Here is a 9,096-nt window from a genome sequence, read left to right as displayed (position 1 = left end):
CCGAGGCGCGTCGGCGGGGACCTGCGGGCGCGGTGGGGAGGGGAGGCACAGCCGCGGGGGCGCACGGTGGCGAGGGGCGGCGCCGGTGCTCCGGCCGGCGAGGCGGCGGCGCGCCCGGGACGGCGGCGGGGCCGAGCGGGGCGTCCCGCGGGCTGGCGGCGGCGGCAGAGCGGGCCGGGCAGGCCGCGGCTGGGCCCGACGGGCCCGCGCGGTGGAGGCGCGGTGGGACGGCGGCGGCGACACGTGGCAGCTTCGGATTCGTCCGGCGCGGCGGCTGGACGTGTCCGGCGGCGGAGTGGACATCTCCGGTGCGCGGAGGCGGGATTTTTAGGGTTTCGGGAGGAATCATCCGTGAATTTCGGGGGGAGGGGCATATTTATAGGTAGAGGGAGCTAGGAGAGTCCAAATGAGGAGCGGTTTTCGGCCACGCGATCATGATCGAACGACCGAGAGCATGGAGGGGAGTTAGATGGGTTTTGGGCCTGTTTGGAAGGGGTGTTGGGCTGCAACTCAAAGAGGGCTTTGCGGTTACCCGGTTAACCATTGGGGTATCAAACGACCTCCAAATGACATGAAACTTGACAGGCGGTCTACCGGTGCTATACCAAGGCCACTTGGCAAGCCTCGGGCCATTCCGAGAACGTTTAACACCCGCACAAAAGAAGAGGCAAAAAGGGAAACGCCGAAGGACATAGGAGTGCCGGATTGCAAAACGGACAACGGGGAAAAGGCTCGGATGCATGAGACGGACACGTATGCAACATGAAATGCACAGGATGACATGATAAAATGCAACACGCAAGCAAATGACATGGCAACGACGACGAATAACTGGCGGACATCTGGCGCATCGAATCCGGGGTGTTACATCTTTACTCGTTACATAATGCATCATCCCGTAACCAACTCATTTGCCACATTGCTTGCAAGGCTTCTAGTGATGTGCATTACCGAGAGGGCCCAGAGATACCTCTCCGACAATCAGAGTGACAAATCCTAATCTTGAAATACGCCAACTCAACATGTACCTTTGGAGACACCTGTAGAGCTCCTTTATAATCACCCAGTTACGTTGTGACATTTGGTAGCGCACAAAGTGTTCCTCCGGTAAACGGGAGTTGCATATTCTCATAGTTATAGGAACTTTGTATAAGTCATGAAGAAAGCAATAGCAACATACTAAACGATCAAGTGCTAGGCTAACAGAATGGGTCAAGTCAATCACATCATTCTCCTAATGATGTGATCCCGTCAATCAAATGACAACACATGTCTATGGCTAGGAAACATAACCATCTTTGATTAATGAGCTAGTCAAGTAGAGGCATACTAGTGACATTAAGTTTGTCTATGTATTCACACATGTATCATGTTTCGGTTAATACAATTATAGCATGAATAATAAACATTTATCATGATATGAGGAAATAAATAATAACTTTATTATTGCCTCTAGGTCATATTTCCTTCAAACTCCCACTTGCACTGGAGTCAATAATCTAGATTACACAGTAATGATTCTAACACCCATGGAGTCTTGGTGCTGATCATGTTTTGCTCGTGGAAGAGGCTTAGTCAATGGGTCTGCAACATTCAGGTCCGTATGTATCTTGCAAATCTCTATGTCTCCCACCTGGACTTGGTCCCGGATGGAATTGAAGCATCTCTTGATGTGCTTGGTCCTCTTGTGAAATCTGGATTCCTTTGCCAAGGCAATTGCACCAGTATTGTCACAGAAGATCTTCATTGGTCCCAATGCACTAGGTATGACACCTAGATCGGAAATGAACTCCTTAATCCAGACTCCTTCATTTGCTGCTTCCGAAGCAGCTATGTGCTCCACTTCGCATGTAGATCCCGCCACGACGCTTTGTTTAGAACTGCACCAACTTACAGCTCCACCATTTAATAAAAACAAGTATCCGGTTTGCGATTTAGAATCATCCGGATCAGTGTCAAAGCTTGCATCGACGTAACCATTTACGACTAGCTCTTTGTCACCTCCATAAACGAGAAACATATCCTTAGTCCTTTTCAGGTATTTCAGGATATTCTTGACCGCTGTCTAGTGATCCACTCCTGGATTACTTTGGTACCTACCTGCCAAGCTTATTTCTAAGCATACGTCAGGTCTGGTACACAACATTGCATACATGATAGAGCCTATGGCTGAAGCATAGGGAACATCTTTCATTTTCTCTCTATCTTCTGCTGTGGTCGGGCATTGAGTCTGACTAAACTTCACACCTTGTAATACAGTCAAGAACCCTTTCTTTGCCTGATCCATTTTGAAATTTTTCAAAACTTTATCAAGGTATGTGCTTTGTGAAAATCCAATTAAACGTCTTGATCTATCTCTATAGATCTTGATGCCCAATATGTAAGCAGCTTCATCGAGATCTTTCATTGAAAAACTTTTATTCAAGTATCCCTTTATGCTATCCAGAAATTCTATATCATTTCCAATTAACAATATGTCTTCTACATATAATATCATAAATGCTACAGAGCTCCCACTCACTTTCTTGTAAATACAGGCTTCTCCAAAAGTCTGTATAAAACCATATGCTTTGATCACTCTATCAAAGCATTTATTCCAACTCCGAGATACTTGCACCAGTCCATAAATGGAACGCTGGAGCTTGCACACTTTGTTAGCACCTTTTGGATTGACAAAACCTTCCGGTTGCATCATATACAACTCTTCTTCCAGAAATCCATTCAGGAATGCAGTTTTGACATCCATTTGCCAAATTTCATAATCATAAAGTGCGGCAATTGCTAACATGATTCGGACAGACTTAAGCATCGCTACAGGTGAGAAAGTCTCATCGTAGTCAACTCCTTGAACTTGTCGAAAACCTTTCGGAACAACTCGAGCTTTGTAAACAGTTACATTACCATCACCGTCAATCTTCTTCTTGAAGATCCATTTATTTTCGATGGCTTGCCGATCATCGGGCAAGTCAACCAAAGTCCATACTTTGTTCTCATACATGGATCCCATCTCAGATTTCATGGCCTCAAGCCATTTTGCGGAATCTGGGCTCATCATCGCTTCCTCATAGTTCATAGGTTCGCCATGGTCAAGTAACATGACTTCCAGAATAGGATTACCATACCATTATGGTGCGGATCTTACTCTGGTAGACCTACGAGGTTCAGTAGTAACTTGATCTGAAGTTTCATGATCAATATCATTAGCTTCCTCACTGATTGGTGTAGTTGTCACAGGAACTGGTTCTTGTGATGAACTACTTTCCAACAAGGGAGCAGGTACAATTACCTCATCAAGTTCTACTTTCCTCCCAGTCACTTCTTTTGAGAGAAACTCCTTATCTAGAAAGGATCCAAATTTAGCAACGAAAATCTTGCCTTCAGATCTGTGATAGAAGGTGTACCCAATAGTCTCTTTTGGGTATCCTATGAAGACACATTTCTCCGATTTGGGTTCGAGCTTATTCGGTTGAAGTTTCTTCACATAAGCATCGCAGCCCCAAACTTTAAGAAATGACAACTTTGGTTTCTTGCCAAACCATAGTTCATAAGGCGTCGTCTCAATGGATTTTGATGGTGCCCTATTTAACGTGAATGCGGCCGTCTCTAAAGCATAACCCCAAAACAATAGCGGTAAATCATTAAGAGACATCATAGATCGCACCATATCTAATAAAGTATGATTACAACGTTTGGACACACCATTTCGTTGTGGTGTTCCGGATGGCGTGAGTTGTGAAACTATTCCGCATTGTTTCAAATGTAGACCAAACTCGTAACTCAAATATTCTCCTCCACGATCAGATCGTAGAAATTTTATTTTCTTGTTACGATGATTTTCCACTTCACTCTGAAATTCTTTGAACTTTTCAAATGTTTTAGACTTGTGTTTCATCAAGTAGATATACCCATATCTGCTCAAATCATCTGTGAAGGTGAGAAAATAACGATACCCGCCGCGAGCTTCAATATTCATTGGACCACATACATCAATATGTATGATTTCCAATGAATCAGTTGCTCGCTCCATAGTTCTGGAGAACGGCGTTTTAGTCATCTTTTCCCATGAGGCACGGTTCGCAAGTACCAAGTGATTCATAATCAAGTGATTCTAGAAGTCCATCAGTATGGAGTTTCTTCATGCGCTTTACACCGATATGACCTAAACGGCAGTGCAACAAATAAGTTGCTCTATCATTATCAACTCTGCATCTTTTGGCTTCAACATTATGAATATGTGTAACACTACTATCGAGATTCAATAAAAATAGACCACTCTTCAAGGGTGCATGATCATAAAAGATATTACTCATATAAATAGAACAACCATTATTCTCTAATTTAAATGAATAACCATCTCACATCAAACAAGATCCAGATATAATGTTCATGCTCAACGCTGGCACCAAATAACAATTATTTAGGTCTAAAACTAATCCCGATGGTAGATGTAGAGGTAGCGTGCCGACCGCGATCACATCGACTTTGGAACCATTTCCCACGCGCATCGTCACCTCGTCCTTAGCCAATCTTCACTTAATCCATAGTCCCTGTTTCGAGTTGCAAATATTAGCAACAGAACCAGTATCAAATACCCAGGTGCTACTGCGAGCATTAGTAATGTACACATCAATAACATGTATATCACATATACCTTTGTTCACTTTGCCATCCTTCTTATCCGCCAAATACTTGGGGCAGTTCCGCTTCCAGTGTCCAGTCTGCTTGCAGTAGAAGCACTCAGTCCCGACTTGGGTTTCTTCTCTTGAGCAGCAACTTGTTTGCTGTTCTTCTTGAAGTTCCCCTTCTTCTTCCCTTTGCCCTTTTTCTTGAAACTGGTGGTCTTATTGACCATCAACACTTGATGCTCCTTCTTGATTTCTACCTCCGCAGCCTTTAGCATTGCAAAGAGGTCGGGAATAGTCTTATCCATCCCTTGCATATTATAGTTCATCACGAAGCTCTTGTAGCTTGGTGGCAGTGATTGAAGAATTTTGTCAAGGACACTATCACCAGGAAGATTAACTCCCAGTTGAATCAAGTGATTATTATACCTAGACATTTTGAGTATGTGTTCACTGACAGAACTATTCTCCTCCATCTTACAGCTATAGAACTTATTGGAGACTTCATATCTCTCAATCCGGGCATTTGCTTGAAATATTAACTTTAACTCCTGGAACATCTCATATGCTCCATGACGTTCAAAACGTCATTGAAGACTCGGTTCCAAGCCGTAAAGCATGGCAGACTAAACTATCAAGTAGTCATCAGCTTTGCTCTGCCAGACGTTCTTAACGTCGTCGGTTGCATCTGCGGCAGGCCTGGCACCCAGCGGTGCTTCCAGGACATAATTCTTCTGTGCAGCAATGAGGATAATCCTCAAGTTACGGACCCAGTCCGTGTAGTTGCTACCATCATCTTTCAACTTAGCTTTCTCAAGGAACGCATTAAAATTCAACGGAACAACAGCACGAGCCATCTATCTACAACAAACATAGACAAGCAAAATACTATCAGGTACTAAGTTCATGATAAATTTAAGTTCAATTAATCATATTACATAAGAACTCCCACTTAGACAGACACCTCTCTAGTCATCTAAGTGATCACGTGATCCAAATCAACTAAACCATGTCCGATCATCACGTGAGATGGAGTAGTTTCAATGTGCACATCACTATGTTGATCATATCTACTATATGATTCACGTTCGACCTTTCGGTCTCCGTGTTCCGAGGCCATATCTGTATATGCTAGGCTCGTCAAGTTTAACCTGAGTATTCCGCGTGTGCAACTGTTTTGCACCCGTTGTATTTGAACGTAGAGCCTATCACACCCGATCATCACGTGGTGTCTCAGCACGAAGAACTTTTGCAACGGTGCATACTCAGGGAGAACACTTCTTGATAATTTAGTGAGAGATCATCTTAAAATGCTACCGTCAATCAAAGCAAGATAAGATGCATAAAGGATAAACATCACATGCAATCAATATAAGTGATATGATAGATGGCTCGACACCTTGTGCTTGTGATCTCCATCTCCGAAGCACCGTCGTGATCACCATTGTCACCGGCGCGACACCTTGATCTCCATCGTAGCATAGTTGTCGTTTACGCCATCTATTGCTTCTACAACTATCGCTACCGCTTAGTGATAAAGTAAAGCAATTACAGGGCGTTTGCATTTCATACAATAAAGCGACAACCATATGGCTCCTGCCAGTTGCCGATAACTTTGGTTACAAAACATGATCATCTCATACAATAAAATATAGCATCACATCTTGACCATATCACATCACAACATGCCCTGCAAAAACAAGTTAGACGTCCTCTACTTTGTTGTTGCAAATTTTACGTGGTTGCTACGGGCTGAGAAAGAACCGTTCTTACCTATGCATCAAAAGCACAACGATAGTTTGTCAAGTTAGTGTTGTTTTAACCTTCGCAAGGACCGGGCGTAGCCACACTCGGTTCAACTAAAGTGAGAGAGACACACACCCGCCAGTCACCTTTAAGCACGAGTGCTCGTAACGGTGAAACCAGTCTCGTGTAAGCGTACGCGTAATGTCGGTCGGGGCCACTTCATCTCACAATACCGCTGAGCCAAAGTATGACATGCTGGTAAGCAGAATGACTTGTATCGCCCACAACTCACTTGTGTTCTACTCGTGCATATGACATCTATGCATAAAACCAGGCTCGGATGCCACTGTTGGGGAACATAGTAATTTCAAAAAAATTCCTACACACACGCAAGGATCATGGTAATGCATAGCAACGAGAGGGGAGAGTGTTGTCCACGTACCCTCGTAGACCGAAAGCGGAAGAGTTAAAACAACGCGGTTGATGTAGTCATACGTCTTCACGATCCGACCGATCCAAGTACCGAACGTACGGCACCTCCGAGTTCAGCACATGTTCAGCTCGATAACGATCCCCGGACTCCGATCCAGCAGGGTGTCGGGGATGAGTTCCATCAGCATGACAACATGGTGATGGTGATGCTGTTCTACCGACGCAGGGCTTCGCCTAAGCACCGCTACGATATGACCGAGGTGGAATATGGTGGAGGGGGCACCGCACACGGCTAAGGAACGATCACGAAGATCAACTTGTGTGTCATGGGGTGCCCCCCTGCCCCCGTATATAAAGGAGGAAGGGGGAGGTGCGGCCGGCCCCTAGGGGTGTGCCTGGAGGAGTCCTACTACCACCGGGAGTAGGACTCCTCCCTCTTGCCTTGTTGGAGAAGGAAGGGGGAAGGGGGAAAGAGGAAAGGGGAGCGCCGCCCCCCCCCCCTTCCTTGTCCTATTCGGACTAGGGTGGAGGGGGCGCGCGGCCTGCCCTGGCCGGCCCTCCTCTTCTCCCTTAGGGCCCATGTAGGCCCAATAACCCCCGAGGGGGGTTCCGGTAACCCCCCGGTACTCCGGTAAAATCCCGATTTCACCCGGAACGATTCCGATATCCAAATATAGGCTTCCAATATATTAATCTTTATGTCTCGACCATTTCGAGACTCCTCGTCATGTCCGTAATCACATCCGGGACTCCGAACAACCTTCGGTACATCAAAACTTATAAACTCATAATAAAATTGTCATCGTAACGTTCAGCATGCGGACCCTACGGGTTCGAGAACTTTGTAGACATGACCTAGAACTGTTTCCGGTCAATAACCAATAGCGGAACCTGGATGCTCATATTGGCTCCTACATATTCTACGAAGATCTTTATCGGTTAAACCGCATAACAACATACGTTGTTCCTTTGTCATTGGTATCTTACTTGCCCGAGATTCGATCGTCGGTATCCAATACCTAGTTCAATCTCGTTACCGGCAAGTCTCTTTACTCATTGCGTATTGCATCATCCCGTAACCAACTCATTGGCCACATTGCTTGCAAGGCTTATAGTGATGTGCATTACCGAGAGGGCCCAGAGATACCTCTTCGACAATCGGAGTGACAAATCCTAATCTCAAAATATGCCAACTCAACATGTACCTTTGGTGACACCTATAGAGCTCCTTTATAATCACCTAGTTACGTTGTGACATTTGGTAGCACACAAAGTGTTCCTCCGGTAAACGGGAGTTGCATAATCTGATAGTTATAGGAACTTTGTATAAGTCATGAAGAAAGCAATAGCAACATACTAAGCGATCAAGTGCTAGGCTAACGGAATGGGTCAAGTCAATCACATCATTCTCCTAATGATGTGATCCCGTTAATCAAATGACAACACATGTCTATAGCTAGGAAACATAACCATCTTTGATTAATGAGCTAGTCAAGTAGAGGCATACTAGTGACATTAAGTTTGTCTATGTATTCACACATGTATCATGTTTCTGGTTAATACAATTATAGCATGAATAATAAACATTTATCATGATATGAGGAAATAAATAATAACTCTATTATTGCCTCTAGGGCATATTTTCTTCAAGGGTTTCATTCTAGCATTAAGAGACTGCTGCTTCCATTTAGCTAATATTTTTTTAAGATCATATCTATCATTGCAAGCAAAGATTTCCCTAGCAGCTTCTTCATTCATAACATAACCCTTAGGAACAACAGGCAATACATAATCATTTGGAGAACCTTCATCATCACTATCATCAGTAATAGGATCTTCAGTAATTTCATCCCCCTAACTCTAGCAAGTTGTTCATCAAGAAATTCACCTAATGGCAAAGTAGTATCACGCACAGAAGTAGTTTCATCATGCATAGAAGAAGTGGCATCATCAATAACATGTGACATATCAGAATTCATAGCAGTAGCAGGTTTAGGTGTCGCAAGCCTACTAATAACAGAAGGAGAATCTAGTGCAGAGCTAGATGGCAGTTCCTTACCTCCCCTCGTAGTTGAGGGCAAAATCTTGGTTTTAGCGTCTTTCAAGTTCTTCATAGTGATCAACAGATATAAATCCGAAGTGACTCAGAGAATAGAGCTATGCTCCCCGGCAACGGCGCCAGAAATTAGTCTTGATAACCCACAAGTGTAGGGGATCGCAACAGCTTTCGAGTGTAAAGTATTCAACCCAAATTTATTGATTCGACACAAGGGGAGCCAAAGAATATTCTTGAGTA

The sequence above is a fragment of the Triticum dicoccoides genome, chromosome 5B (genome assembly GCF_002162155.2).
Source record: "Triticum dicoccoides isolate Atlit2015 ecotype Zavitan chromosome 5B, WEW_v2.0, whole genome shotgun sequence".
NCBI lineage: Eukaryota > Viridiplantae > Streptophyta > Magnoliopsida > Poales > Poaceae > Triticum > Triticum dicoccoides.
Note: the sequence above shows the minus strand (reverse complement) of the source record.